The 15,211-nt window shown below is 46.2% G+C and overlaps 1 long non-coding RNA gene across 2 annotated transcripts in view; it reads right to left on the reverse strand.

Moving 5' to 3' along the window:
• Window positions 1-691: 691 nt before the first annotated feature.
• Window positions 692-15,211, reverse strand: part of LOC138283074 (uncharacterized) — a 164,811-nt gene continuing 150,291 nt past the window's right edge. For both annotated transcript variants that reach the window (XR_011201053.1, XR_011201054.1), the window contains one exon: window positions 692-815. This is a non-coding gene — a long non-coding RNA (uncharacterized lncRNA). The remainder of the gene's footprint in view (window positions 816-15,211) is intronic.

Raw genomic sequence — 15,211 nt, forward strand, 5'->3', positions numbered from 1 at the left:
GGACAGGGTGGGACAGATTATCAGCATCTTGGGGGACAATCAAAGGCTGCAGAGGGATTATCACCAGGAGGTCATGCAGCAGTGGCAGGCACACAATGCCACCATGGCCCCCATAGCAGGGATGCTGAGGGACATGACCAGCACCTTGCGTGGTTTAGCAACGCACTGTCAGGCCCCTTCCACTAACAATGTGACATCTGCCCCCTCTTCATCAGTGGCAGCTAGTGGAATAGAGGCCCTGCTAGGGGAACTCCAAGCCCCAGACACCCCTCCCTCTGTAGCTGAAGAACCCCCCGCAAACATGGACATCCATCCAGACATCCGGCTGAAGCAGATGCCAAGATCAAACCCACTGCCAGGAAGTGAACCTCTCCTGCCTTGTCATCCTTGAGTGCCACTAATATACCCTGTTGACTGTTCTGAGACAGAAATCCATTTTCCCATGGCACAAGGACACTGGACCTGTGTGACCAAATGCTGTAGCAGCTACTCTGATCAGTCCATCTACCATGACTCCACTCATCACCTGTTTGTTATGTTGTTCACATTTATTACACTTGTTAAAAAAATGTAATGCATAATAAATCACGTATGGACACAGCTACTGTGTATGTGTGTTTAATGATACAACAACAATTGTCCTTCTACCCAACTGTGGTCTGGTAATGCCCTCCTGATTTGAACTGGTGGTGTAATGGCCATGAGATGGAGGCTCCCTCAGCAGGACACACATGACAACAGTAATGTCACTGGACAGAAGTCTGAGAGTGAGGTTGAAATCCACAGTAACACCAGGGTCTAGTCCGTTGAGACATCTGCAATTAGAGCAAGACAGAGAGTACCATCAGGATAGAAGGCATGATGACACAGTTAGCACATATACAGGTAATCAACAGCGTTCCTACAGTAGTATAACTCCTAATCATGAACATCAAGATTGGACCTATACAGCACCAGGCTCAGGCCCTTGACAAGATCCATTTATCAGGCTGTCATGTACACCTCTCAGAACTGTACTCAATCACCATTGACTACTGACAATGTATACCTGCAGCCTGAAATCCACATCCACTGGGTGGGCGGAGATGGGAATAAGAGAATGCAGGTAATCCAGCTCAATACTGGTCAGTCCATGAAAAAAGTGAATGTTAGAATCAGTTGCAACAACACGTTAGAGGTCAGCCACTAATACAGTACACCATAAATTCTATCTGTCTGCTTCCACAACTCACACATAGACATTGGACATCATTACTCCAGCACATATGTGATGTCAGCTATCGACTTCTGATTGTGCACGGACAAGACTTGAAAAGGCCCACCTCACATAACCTGTCTGTCACTGGAAGTACTAATTGATGAGCTCAGTCCTACAGTCAGCTCCTTCTTCCTATGGCTCTTCATCACTTTCCATATCACCATGTGCTGCCACAGGTACAGCTACCTCACTGTCATCAGCTAGCAATGGTCTCCGATGCCTCAGGGCTAGATTGTGGAGCATGCAGCACGCAACGTTGATTTGGCAAACCTTGTGGGGCGAGTAGAGGAGGGCACCTCCAGATAGGTCCAGTCACCTGAATTTTACCTTCAGGAGGCTGAAAGTTTATTCGATTACACTCCTTCTTCCTCCCGCTGGCCTCATTAAAACTGAGTTCCCCTGGGTACCTCACAGGTGTCAACAGCCAAGGAAAGTTTGGATAGCCAAAGTCACCTGTGAACCCAATGGTAGAACTATTTAAATTGAAGGTTCCGTGAGTGGGCAGATTGTGATGACAGGTCACATCTGTCTCCAACTGTCTACATAAATCCATGATGGTCTGGATGGCATACCTGTCCTCCATGGTTGCCAGGTCTACCAGTGGATGGTACACTGGTGGTTGTCTTATTTCCCTCATGGCAGGATATCTATGTTGAGAGGAGAGAATGTGCAAAAAGTCATGCAGTAGGCACATGTCAGCAGCACATGGTACAGTAGCAGACACCTAACGTGTACGGGATGCGCAGCAGTGCTGACATAAACATTAGAGACCATAGAAATGCATCACATACACTGTTATTGCAGAACATTGGCTGACATATAAGTCAGATAGGACATATGACACATATGTATCAGGAAAAGTCTAGGTGACTATGCAGTCCTGCACTGATCACACATATGTAGTTAAATCAACCTATAGGTATCCGACGCCAACGTACCTCAGAGTAGCTACACAGAACTATCCACATATATACAGGCTCAGCACGTCATATTCTCATGATTGTCCTATTATGTAGCACAACCGTGAAGCCACAACATTGGGTGACACATATATCTGGACACTTAGGTGTCTGACGTACTTATTTAAGAACATGCATCGACTACATGTGCCCAAAATGGCAGGCACTTGACCTAGTGTTCTGGACAGTTGGAAGTGACCTAAGTCTGCCGGCGGAAGTCATCATGGCAGTAGACGATCACAACCGCCGTGCAACTTGTCATAGGTTAACGTTGCTTCCTATGGCATACTGGGGTCAATGGCAATGACCACTGGCAGTGACGGTCCTGTACGTGGCTGCCATGACCTCCATTTTCTACAGTCTTGCTCACTTGACTCCTGACACTGTTGCTAGCAAGACCTCCACTACATATGCTGATGTGTACTGCCTCTGGGAGCCATCAAGCCATGTCCTGCAGGTGATAGGGCCCCTGCCTTCACACAGGAAGAGCTGGAGAAGCTGGTGGAGGATGTCCTACCCCTGTATGAACAGCTATATAGGGCACCAGAGGAACAGGTGGGTACAATGGCTAAGCCATGTGTGCTTGGTGTTATGTGAGACAGTGAGTCGGCCATGTGAACTGTAGTTGGAGTAGATGCATGCACATGAAATAACGGCGGGTGTGCTGAGAGGATGGGTATCTGTGCTCACTTGCTGTTAAAGTTGTGTAGTGTCAATTCCTGTTAGTATGGGACATGTGTACATGACTTTCTCTTTCTTTCTGTGTCATTCATGCAGGTGAACGCCCATCAGAAGAAGGGGATCTGGTGTGCCATTGCCAAGCAAGTGCGGACCCTGGGGGTCCACAGCCGACGGAGCACTCATTGTCGGAAGCGGTGGGAAGACCTGAGTCAATGGGCCCGTAAGACTGCAGAGGCCCAGCTGGGGATATCTCCCAATGAAGGAGGGGTGCCCATCGAACCCTGCCCCCTTCAATGGCCCACATTTTGGAGGTGGCCTACCCTGAGGTGGATGGGCGTTTGAGGGCAACACAGCAGCCACAAGGGCGAAGGTACTACCTGTTTCCTGTTACTTGACTTTGGTTGTATGGTGGTTGCTGTCTCGCTGTAGCTTCTGTGACAATGTAGTAGGTGATGAATGTTTGCAGACTAGTGGAATCAGTTGGTGCCACCTTGCCAATCTATGAGATGTGGATCTGGCATCATGGTTAGCTATGTGTGTGTTTAGGACTCTTGTATCAAGACATCATTCTGACTGCAGTTGGAGATGTTCAATGTCAATGCCATATGTGTTGCCCCATCCTGCCATTCCTATGGATGTGTGTTGGTGCTACACCATGCCCACTGACTCAAACCTGGTCCATCCATCTGCATATGAGCGTTAGTGGCTCTAAGGTGTCTGACCATTCCCATCTGTGCTGATCACCTGTTGTATCAACTGGATGACTCACTTATTTGGTACAGGGTCCAAACATAACTGATACAGGTATGGACTCCATGTGAGGCTGCCATCTCATTTACACCACAGATATGGCCTGTGTAGGACAGTGCATATCTGTGTTTGTTGTTGTACCCCATCGTTTGTTCATCCCCATTCTATGGGGTATGTGAAGGTTGCAACGGAAGGACATACTATTTTGGGTGTCTGTTTTGTGTATTCAGACTCATCATCCTTTTCCATGTGATTGACATGTGGGCATTTCATCTATGTCCCAATGGGTTTGTTCTAGAGGAGGTAAGTGCCTTGGAAGAGCTAGCTTTTTACAATATGCTATCTCAATGCTATGTGTGGCAAGGCCCTACCAATTCCTTAGCAAACATGGTTATATGCTGCCTACGTCATGTCTCAATGGTTAATTGGGGGCACAACATATGAAGTAGGACATTTTTGCTACCCTTAGCCTAGCTGATGTGTTCAGTTTGGTGAGGATTAGGTATTGCATCACTTATGTGATCATGATGTAATGGTTTTGTTGTTCCACTATTTTTAAAGTAGGTATTTGTTGTAATGGCAATTGTTGTATATGCACTGGCAGTCATGTAGGTCTATGTGTACATCATGTGTACATGTCATTTCCGAGTGCAATATGTGTAGTCTGGAGTTAGGTACAGGTAATCACATGTGAGGTATGGTGTTAGTGATGTTGGGTTACTCATGCTGTCAAGTCCTGGAACTGGAACTGCATGTCAGGTGAAATGGTAGGTGGCCTATGATGTCATATGTGGCTGCCTGAAGTTTAGTTTTTGTGACACTGGACTCAGTGATTGCAAATGGATGTATAATGTATGCTATGTAGGCCATTGTAGCTGCACATGCATTTACGCACTGATGTGGTGTATCTGTGTTTTATGTCAGCAGATATTCCTCTGTGAATGTGTGAATGTCATGCCATGCCTGTACTCCAGACATGCATTCTAAACATCAGTTGTCACCTGTATGGGAGTCCCACTTGTTCTGGCTTCATCGGTTCAGGTACCCATGTTGCCATATATGTATAGGGGGTCAGCCAGCCACATGATATGTATGGCAGGGGCTGTGTGGTCTGTAAATAGGGTAGTTTACACTATCAAGAAACATTACTAATTGAGATGGACTGGTCAGGTTTTGTTTCAGGACATGCATGACGTGTTGTGATCAGTCACCTGCTCTTCCAATTGGTGATAAGAGTATGGAGAGATCTGATCTGGAATATGCTTGATATACCTACTTCTGCCAGGGCATGAGTAGCATGTGGACATGGCTGTACAGGTGTTCTATTGGATTGTTCCAGTCATGCTAACTTACTTGGAATCTGATGTTGATGTGAGTGATGACATAAAGGGGTGGATAGTTGTAACATGTTGTGACATGATGTATGATATGTGTAATGCCAACACAGATAGCCTAGCCTGGAGATGTTTACCTACAGTTGTGCATGTTTACATGTGTGTATGTAAGGAATATGATAATACTTTCTCTCCATCCCTGTCTCTCTCTCCCTCTCTCTCTATTTGTGTGCATCAGCATTAGCTAGAGAAGGAGACGGGGCACAGGCGAATGGGGAGGCTGCTGGTCATGGGACCCGGAGTGCTGCGACCAGTGACAGCAAGGGACCCAGTGGCCCGGAGGGCAAGGGGAGTGCCATGGGGGAATCTGGATCTTCTGCATCATCATCTTTGTAATACTCCTCCAGTGGACACTCCCTGGTGGTGGTGGACCCATCTGGGACCACCCCAGCACCATCTTTGTCTGCCACCCCCCTTAATATCATTGCACTCCCAGTAGCTCCCCACCCAGTTCTCCGTGCCCACTCACCCAGCAGGGTGGGCGTCTCCTTCGCCGCAGGCACCTCTGCCCCTGCCCCAGTCAGCCCTGCTGCCCTCAGTGAGGAGGCTATTGACCTCCTAGGGTCCATCTCTGTGGGTCAGTTGACCATCATGAATGCCATCCAGGGACTTGCAAATTAAGTTCAACAAAACAATGCATTCCTGGAGGGCATTCACGGTGCACCGGCTGGCTAACAGAAATCCTTTCAGGCCCTGGCCTCCGCACTGACGGCAGCCAGTCACCCTTTGTCTTCCGTCCCCCGCCATCTTCCTCTTCCCAATCCCACACCCCTCTTCCCCGTCCCAGCCAGAGCACAAAGACAGACAAGCACGCAAACACCTCAATAGCCAAGGGTTCCGCAGACAAACACAAGCACCATAAGACCCACCACGGGCATGCACACAAACAACACCCACCTGCAGACACACCAACAGCCACTACTTGCACAAACTCCCCACTAACCCACCTTCACAGACACTACACTGGACACACCTGCAGACACCACACTGACATTCACCAATACAGGCACGACTCCTATCCTACCCACAGTCAGCACAATAGCAGACCCGCAGACATCCACCCCAGTCACCACATCTGCAGACACCACAACCACAGACACACCTACATGCAGCACATCCACCATGCCTGCAGTCACCACCTCAACAGTCACTCATCCCGCACGGCAACTCCCAGCTCCTCCATCCCCCTCCTCCCAAGACACATAAATGCCAACACTCACCCACCTAAAAGACACCCAGCACACACAAGCATTCCTCGCACACCCATGCCCCCAAAACATCCAACAAGACACCTCCTACAAGCACTCCCTCTCCCTCAACTCCCAAACCCTTTGCCATGACCACCCCTGTGTGTCGAAGTTTTTCCTCTCAGAGTTGTCTCTTCTCTCTACTCCTCTCCCACCCTGTGTGACCCCAAGAGATCAGTATCTCTCCCCAAGTCCAGCCCTACCACCTCCAAGTCCACCCCTGCCCACTCCTACTACACATGCCCCTCCCGTTGCCAAAAAGTCGACCCCTCAAAAGTGTTCCCAGACCTCCCCTAAGCCACCTCCAAAGCCCCCCTTCCCAAGCCTAAGGACCCCCTCCCAAACCTAAGCCCAAAACCCTCCTCCACTTCCCCAATCCTTACTGTGCCTGCCTGCCCCCCTGTATGCCCCTACCTGTGGAGGTAATATAGCAGTCAGGAGTCAAGTAGGAGCACTCTGATATGCCATCTGTGCATTGTGCACTATCTTGTTTGGAATGGCTTAAGGGCTATTTTGTATTGTACATAGTTCATTATTTATATATTTATATACATACATCTGGGCAGACCAGTTTTTGGTCCCAACGTTACATATTTGTCCTGCCTTTCACTCCTCATGGCTGTTATGGTCTTTCCTGCTTTGTTTTGTGTATGGCTTTGTATTGTGTGTAGTGGTTGTGCCACCAGTTGTGTCTGGGCTGCTTGTGTGGGTGTGTGCTTTGCAATTGCCCCGCTGTGATGGCTGGGTTTGGTGTGTTGGGCATGTATGTGTTTGGGACATTCATTATGTTGATATTTGTGTGCATTGATAGTGTTGGCATTTGTAATTTGGAGTGTGGTGTGCCCTTGTGTAATTGTACTGTGTGCATGCATATGTGTGGTGATTGGTATGTCAGGTATGTGTGGTGTGTTTGTGTGGTGTGATGTTTGCCTTGTTGTATGGCTGGGTGATTGTGTATATTGGTACAATTGCATTATTACATTGTGTTGTTTTTATTTATTTTCAGGTGAGGGGTGTTGTGGAGTGTTGACAGTGTGTATGAGGTGCTGCGGTTCTTGTGTAGTTGTGTACTTTGCTGTTGTTGTGTGTTTTTGTGTTTGACAGTGCAGGTGTGGTGTGTCCGCGGCTCAGTGTGTGTTTTGGTAGTGTGTGTTGGCCATGGTGTGTGTACTGAGTCTGTACTTGTGTGTATGTGGCTGTGTGTGAATGTGAATGTCAGTGTTGGAGTACGGGTAGGTGTAACCATCGCCAACCGTACCGGATGTGCATGTTGTGTGTTCGGCGCACCCTTGGCATTATGCAACTGTGACAGGTAAGTGTGTGTACTCACGGCTGCTGTTGGCGTTGTCACTGGGTCCGGAGTCATTGAGCAAGCAGGAGCAGCAGGAAGACGTCTAGTTCAGGTTCCATGGCGGCTCCAGACGGGGGATGGTTTCCTGATGGTGAGTGTCTCCATTCATACAGCTGGGTTTCCACCAGGGTTTCCGTTGTGGTGCAACCGTGGCGGAAACCTTGGCGGTGTGAAACTTTGTAATCTGCCCGGCAGAAATAAGGTCTTTGCTGGCCTGAAGGTGCCTCCTGTCATCTGTGGTGGCCTGACCGCATTGGCAGTGCCTGCGGTGAATTGACTGTATTCTGTTGTGTAGACCGCCATGGTCATAATTTGGCAGTCTTCTCCCCGCCAGCCTGTTGGCGGTACGACCGCCACCGCCAACATGGCGGTCATGGAACCGCCAAACTCGTAATGACCACCAAAGTGTTTTTTAACCAGCAAGCAGTGACAAGGTTACAGTTATGGTTCCTTGAATTCCAAGGGCTGGCACCTGTGCACAGTATGATGGTCCAAATTAATCCTTCACCACAAGCTTTTCTCAGACTAGATCCCAAATATTTGGAGCCCAACCTGTGGATGCTGGTATACCCCTCATTCTCACAGCAGCGGCATGTGTGGTAGAACCCTCATCTTGGAAGTCTGGAAGTTCCTGTAAGACAGTGAGACATTCATTTATGTCAAAAGGTGTTTCTGCCACCGCTGCGCCAGGACCATCAAGATCTGGGACATACATCTGAATGCCAAACAGGACTTTAATTGGGGTATGGCCCCCCAAAGATCTTCTCTGCAGATTATTTAATGCTCTCTGGACTCCACATAGGTAGCGGATCCAACTGCGACCTGAACCTAATACTCTAGCTGTTAAGGATTACTTTAAGCCTCAATTTTTCCTCTCAAATGTAGAATTTCCCTTGGGATAATAGGGAGAAGAATGATGCACTGCTACACCCAGAGTTCCAAAGGTGTCCTTGTTTGCTTTGAAGGCAAAAGCAGGGCCCCGGTCCCAATAGAACGTAGCTACTGTATTTGTACCAATAAAGACTTGCAAATCTTTAATAACAGTGCGAGCATCAGCCAATCGCTGTGACTACACTCAAAGAAATCTGGAGCATGAATCTACATCAAGTAGGATGTATTTGAATGCACCATCTGAATTCAAATAGTTCAGATATACACACTCAAGTGGCTGTTGGAGACTAGAAGGGTGTCTGATGTGGGTGCTTGACTGTGGATCTTTTAATTTGCTGGCAGATGTCACAACAACGGACATATTGCTTTGTTTGTTTGTTTGTACAGACCATGCCACCAGTAGCGTTTTTGCAGTAAGGAATACTGCAGCCCTCACACCAGCATGCAACCCCCTCATGTGCTGCTTTTATTATTTTTAACCTGTAGTCTTGGTTGGGGATCACCCAATCATCCACCCCTGGAATGGTGACGTATGGAAGTTTTAGGGACTTAAGTGGAAGGAAAATTTTGTTGGATATGCTTTTGGTAAAGGGGTGCCATTACCCAAAATGATCACATTAGCCAGTATTTCTTCATCACAGCAACAGTTGCAGTAATGATTGCAGATTTGGTGGCTTTATCAGCCAACGAACTCCCTACAATGTGTATCCCAACACATTGATCATCCAATGTATGTATTACACAAGCCAGTGGCAGCCTGTCTTTGAGTTCTGCCACTTTTCCCCAAAGCAATTTATGCTTGATAGTATTTCCTGTAGAGTCTCTAAATCAATTTATGCACTAGTAGTGCAAGTTTTCATTAAAAGACTGGACATAGTAATACAAATTGCACACTATAAGAGTGGGGAATTTACAAACCCTATGTTCCAGTACCAGAATCAAGGCTTTTAATTCAGCTAGCTGTGCGGTGCAATCCCCTCGGGCCTGCATGAAAGTTTGTTGAGGGTGGAATTCTCCAACCCTCATTACTCAATAAACAGCTGTGCAAGCCGCGGAGTAATGGTGTTTGGTAGCTACAGCTGGTTGAGATGCACCATCAGTGTAACCAATATATTTATATTGATCAAGAGGCAAAATATTGGTGGGCATGGGGCATTCCAGTTCGTACTGGAGAAGTTCTTGAATTTTCAATTTAGGATCAAACACATAATCTACATCAGTGGCAGTCAAGGTAGTGGTCCATTGTATCAATCTAGGATGAAAGGCTTTTGCATCTTGAATGCTAGTCTTTGTGACAGCCTCCAAGGCAGGGACTATGGTGACAAGGATGCGTTTTCCCTGAGTCAGTGGTCTTTCCTTTATGACCACCAACTGAACTGCAGTCAGTATTTTTTCAGTTCACGCAGAACACATTTCAGCATTGGAATATAAATGCAATTTATTTGCAAATGGTACTGTGTTCCCTTCATTGAATGTGACATAGGTAAGGCCAACGGCACCCAGAATTATTGGGATGACCAAATTAGTTTTGTTTACAGGTGTGTGTGCGGCTTCAAGCATGTCAGTCAGTAATGATCTGTGTATCGGTGTGTGTTCTTGTGTCCGATGTTTCCTGGAATAATCTGGGCGAATGAAATCGTACATTGATTTTATATGTTGTGCATAGTTTGGTATGTAAATTCAGCCAAAATTGAAAAATCCTGACAATTGTAGTTTTTTTTATAGCATTTGGCTGTTGCAATTTTGCATACTTCTCGGGGAGGTGTGGTGCCAGGCTCTTCCCTTCATTTGACAGCTTGTATCCTAGCAACAGGGCACTTTGAAAGTCAATTTTTGTTTTCTTAAAATTTAATCTGTAGCCATGTTCAGCAAAACCCAAAAATAACACGATCTACTGTGGCTAAGTGAGTGTTTAAGTAATCATCCATCAAGTATATGTCATCAACATAGGACAATGCTTCTGGATCAATATCATGTAATATTGACGTTACACAGGCAGAGAACAACCCTGGACTATTCTTATACCCTTGTAGGAGCCGGCAAAAATGGCACTGGGAGCCAAGCGTGGAAAAAGCAGTTAAATCCCTGCTTTCAGGTGCTATATTGTGGCAGGAAAAAAACATTGTATACATCCAGGGTTGTTTTGTGTTTTTTCATACAATATTATTCATTAATGCTATACTGTGTGAATTTTGTATTTGAAATGTGCGTGTGTGACTATTTAAATGCCTGTAATCAAAGACTATCCTATAGGAATGATCCGGTTTAGCTACTGGGAACAAGGGGTTGTTCCTTGGAGATACACAGGGTTCAATTACTCCCTAGTACTCGAGTTGTGAGAGAATCTCCCACACAGGGGCTTTGGCTACATGTTTTTTTAGATATTGTGGTTGCACTTGCGGGCTGGACCTTGTGGGTATGACATGATAAGTAGAATCCCTATCCCACTCCACATAGTTGCAGTACTTTACTGGGGCTTGTACAAGAGCCCAATATGCAGCACAGACTTGCTTTACTTGCTCAGGAACAAGGACTGAGAAAGACAGTAAAATCACATCTTCCCCATGTTGGAGGGTTCTGACAAACTCTGGCAGCCAATCTTTTTCAGCCAAGAGAATGTCACAGCTGAGTGTTAATGTTTCCCAGATAATTATTTAAATTGTACAAATTATGTAACCCTCAATTTGTTTGTTTAATTTATAGGTGCAATCTGGAGGGGTGACTCGCCTGTTCTGGGTTTCTACTTCTATGTAGTAGTTAGTTGCTGTCACATCCAGAAACTATTGAAGATTCTGGTGAACTATCATGACTTCTGCCACACTGTCTAGCAAACTGCCCACTTCCTGTTCCGCAGTAATGGTCTCAATACTTGTGGCATATTTTGCCAACATTTCCACAACCTTCTTCTTTTTGAATTGGGGTTTTTGTTTAGGAAGTTTCACTTAATTTTTTATTACGACATCAGATGAGCGTTGTGAGCCCTTTTTTGCTTTCACATACACTTCTTGTCTGAGCTCTGACCACATCGCTCACTTGGACCGTTTGTTGAATGAGTCCTGAAAAGAATGAGAAGGGGGCGCATCAGTGTACTGATACCTGTCAGGCTGTTTAAAATTATCACGGTTCCATAAATTATAACACTTTTCAGAGCTCTCCAGTTACAGAGATTCTTCTTGTGATTTAACTTTGTCTTTATTTGATTTTTGTTTGTCCCAGCGTTTTTTAGAATACTATTATCCTTGTTTGGTATTATCCTTTTCAGGATTACCTTTAAGCTGTGACGTATTTGGTCTGGGCCCTGAGTAATCACGACCTATGCATGTATAATTTTTCAGCAATCATTTTTGGTAACTTGCTCTCCTGGTCAATTAAAGGAACTTGCACAAGACATTGGCAAACTTCCAATGCTTCTGCTTCCCCTTTTCTGTTTCATAAGATAATTGATGATACTGTGGCAAAATTGCCAATTAACTTCATCCCCAAATCAAGGGCAAGGGCAGCCCGTATTAGTTTTGTATCTGTTTTAACACATCTGGTAAAACAGCAAGAGATGATGTACTCTGGGTTATGATATATATTGCAGCACAAACTGCGGCCCATGTAGCACGGTCATCTACAGAGGGTACAAAAGCATAGCAGATGTTCATCACTGCAACATGAACATTTGGTCGGGTTTCACGGACAGCCGTGGTTAGAACTTCATGTTAGCGGTCACCACACACTTTCCTTGCTGTAGCACACAGTGCAGATCTTGTGTCGCTGGTTGTCGCTGACAGTCACTGTAGTGGCCACTGTCGCTGGCGGTCATTGGAGCTTTGCATTCGCGGTCATCACGGACAGCAGAGTCTCATCATGACAGGTCCATTTGTGAACACAAAGAGCCCAAAACTTCAGGATGTCTCCTTTTCTTGATGAGGAGTACACTCTGATGCCAGCCAAGGGTCCAGGACCTGGTTGCTACCTCTTGGGGATCAGGGACTCACTATAGCGGAGGCCAGCAGGGCTCAGGAAGGTCCAGTTGGAGGTCCTAGCAGGTCCATTTGCAGCAGGTCAGCTGGACTGTTGCAGGGAGGCTTCTGGAGCATTATGTGTCCCTGTAACTCAGACAGGATCCCTGCTGACCCTTGGAGTCACTCAGCAGGCCTGCAATGAAGAGAGCAGGCCTAGTTTCCCTTCTCAGAGAGCAGGGCAGCCCTCAAGCAGCAGGGCAGTCCTCTATTAGCAGCAAGACAGTCCTATGGGGGAAAGGCAGCCCTTCTTGTGTAATGTCCACAGGTCTAGGAGTGTACTGATGAGTGGCTCAGGTGGTCCAATATTATAGCTGTGCCAGCCTTTGTTTGTGGAAGTACATCCTGTCCTAACCTCACATCTGTCTCTTCCCTTTTTCTGTCAAGGCTCCAATAAGTTAGGGATGATAAAAGGCTGGTGTCCGGGTCCTCTGTGTGTTTTGGAGGCTAATCCTCTGAAGTGCAAGTGGGACAGGGCACAGCTCCAGCCTCAGCCATCATGGCAGGATGGCCCATCGCACCTTCTGAGCGCCCAGTCCTTGATATAAGTTCCCATAGAAAGACATTTGGACTGTAAACTTCACAAGGATTACATGTAATTTCTGGATCTTACAGGCATTTGATTCTGAAGACGCAGCTCATATCTTGTCTCTTGGCTCTACTACAACATCATTGTAAAGGAGCAAGCTTGTGGGTCAGGGCACTCTGGGTTGCTGACCATCAAGGCTAGCTTCTACACTAGCTTCCAAATACTAGTTGCAGAACTCTTAATTGAGAGAATTGAAGGACTTTGGGGAAGGATGTTAGGCCCCTCACATCTAAAGTTCAGTGTTGAAACCTCATAGGAGAAAGTCCTTGCATTGTCTTGTCTCCAGGGTCACCTCAGCCTTTCCTTCAATTATGCATTCATTACTAACCATGTAGTCCTTCAGGGCATCCACTACCATTTATTGAGAGTCAAAGTTGAGATTCCGGTTACCTTTACAATATTTTTTTTCATACCAATTAGCTTTTCTCCACTCTATCAATCGAATGGTTGATACCTCATCTCGTGTTTACCCCACTATACAGTCACATATGCCATTCTTGATCTAGACCTTTGCGAGTTCATGAGGTGAAAGCTTGTTTAATGTTCTGAACACTTTGGCTGAAGAGGACTAAGTATCTGGAGAACAAGTGCACAGTGAAACGATATCCCCTCAGGAATTTAGAAACAGCAACCTCTTTATATTGTTCTTGCCGTTTCTTGAGAACCTTGTTGAATGCTTATGTGTACTTCCCCATCTCTAGACAGGTTTGGGGCCTGCATGGCGCAACCAACTGGTTAGATGTGCCCAACCTGGCAAGGTAGTCCTGGAACTCTGAAACTTGTAATGGATAACTATAGCCCATTTTAATTTTGGGGGAAAGGCTATGGGTGGTGCATATTTTCTTCAGCTTTGTCTGGGCTACCTTTCTACACACATCTTATTTATCATGGTCAATTGTACTTCTATTGTGAACATCAGGGTGTATGAGCCCCTTTGCACAGCTGTCTAAAACATGACACAGCAGCACCCTTTTCTTGACACCAGATCTTCTTCTTCATAATCCCCTGGTGGTCTTCATAAACTAATAACATTGCTCTTGTTGTCACAAGAACATGGATAACTAACTTCATTCCAGCAGATGGGCTATCAGTTATGAATGACAAGTCTTGTTGTACAATTGATAGTGCTTTGGAGATTCTTCTCCATCTGATGCTTGTTAATTTCCACTAAAGCACAACACTTTCAATGGTGGAGAGCTTCAGGATTAATCTGCAGGCACTCCTGTTTTTCATTACTTACTCGAGAAAGGGCTTGGCAGAAGGCCGTTTCCACCACAAACTAAAGGTAAACCTTAGTCCCTCCAGATTTCTGTTGCTCCTTCATCACTTTAGCCATCAACTGCCTGGACTGCAACCGAGAAGATTCACATAACCAAGTGTGGTTCCTACAAAAGGAAAATGTGCTGAGGTCGCACTATAAAGCTTTTCCCAGCAGCCAACCACCCAATTCACCTGGAGGCAAGAAGCCAGCTTGTGACCAGCCAGAGACCCACAAAGACATCGGAGTCTGCACACCAACACAGACCCTAAGTGGCGGCATTCACTGCTACATTCAATAAATTCAACCCTAGTGCTGAAGCATTCACAGATTGGACATGTCCTCCTGTAGGAGCTGCAACAGAGCTGGAAGTGTGCAGCACGCTCCTGCGACAGAGGAAGAGCATTCAAATCTCTGCTGAGAGGAGACAAAAACAGTTGATAATAATAAGAGTAACTGAGCATGTAAACTCCATAGAGGGAGTAGTAATGCACCTGTGCCCAATACTTGCTCAAAAACTGTAACCCAAAAGAGAAGGAGGGGAGGAGGGAAAGGGAGCTACTGGCCCCACAAAACAATAGCCCTGCCACAGTGAATTATCCTTAACTGTGGCCTGTAGTGTGAGATATTCAGTTTACTGGGTGTATTAAAATACTTGTATTACCAAAGATAAGCAATGGGTTGGACAATCCATTATTGCGCTGCTGGGTGATTGTTGAGCCCTGAGCTTGTAGCTCAAGTACATTACTTCCCTGGGAAGCCTGTGACTACTCCCCATCACTACAGCTGAGAGTCAAGTGCTGAAAGGGTCGTAATAGGCCCTGTT

The sequence above is a fragment of the Pleurodeles waltl genome, chromosome 1_1 (assembly GCF_031143425.1).
Source record: "Pleurodeles waltl isolate 20211129_DDA chromosome 1_1, aPleWal1.hap1.20221129, whole genome shotgun sequence".
Taxonomy (NCBI): Eukaryota; Metazoa; Chordata; class Amphibia; order Caudata; family Salamandridae; genus Pleurodeles; species Pleurodeles waltl.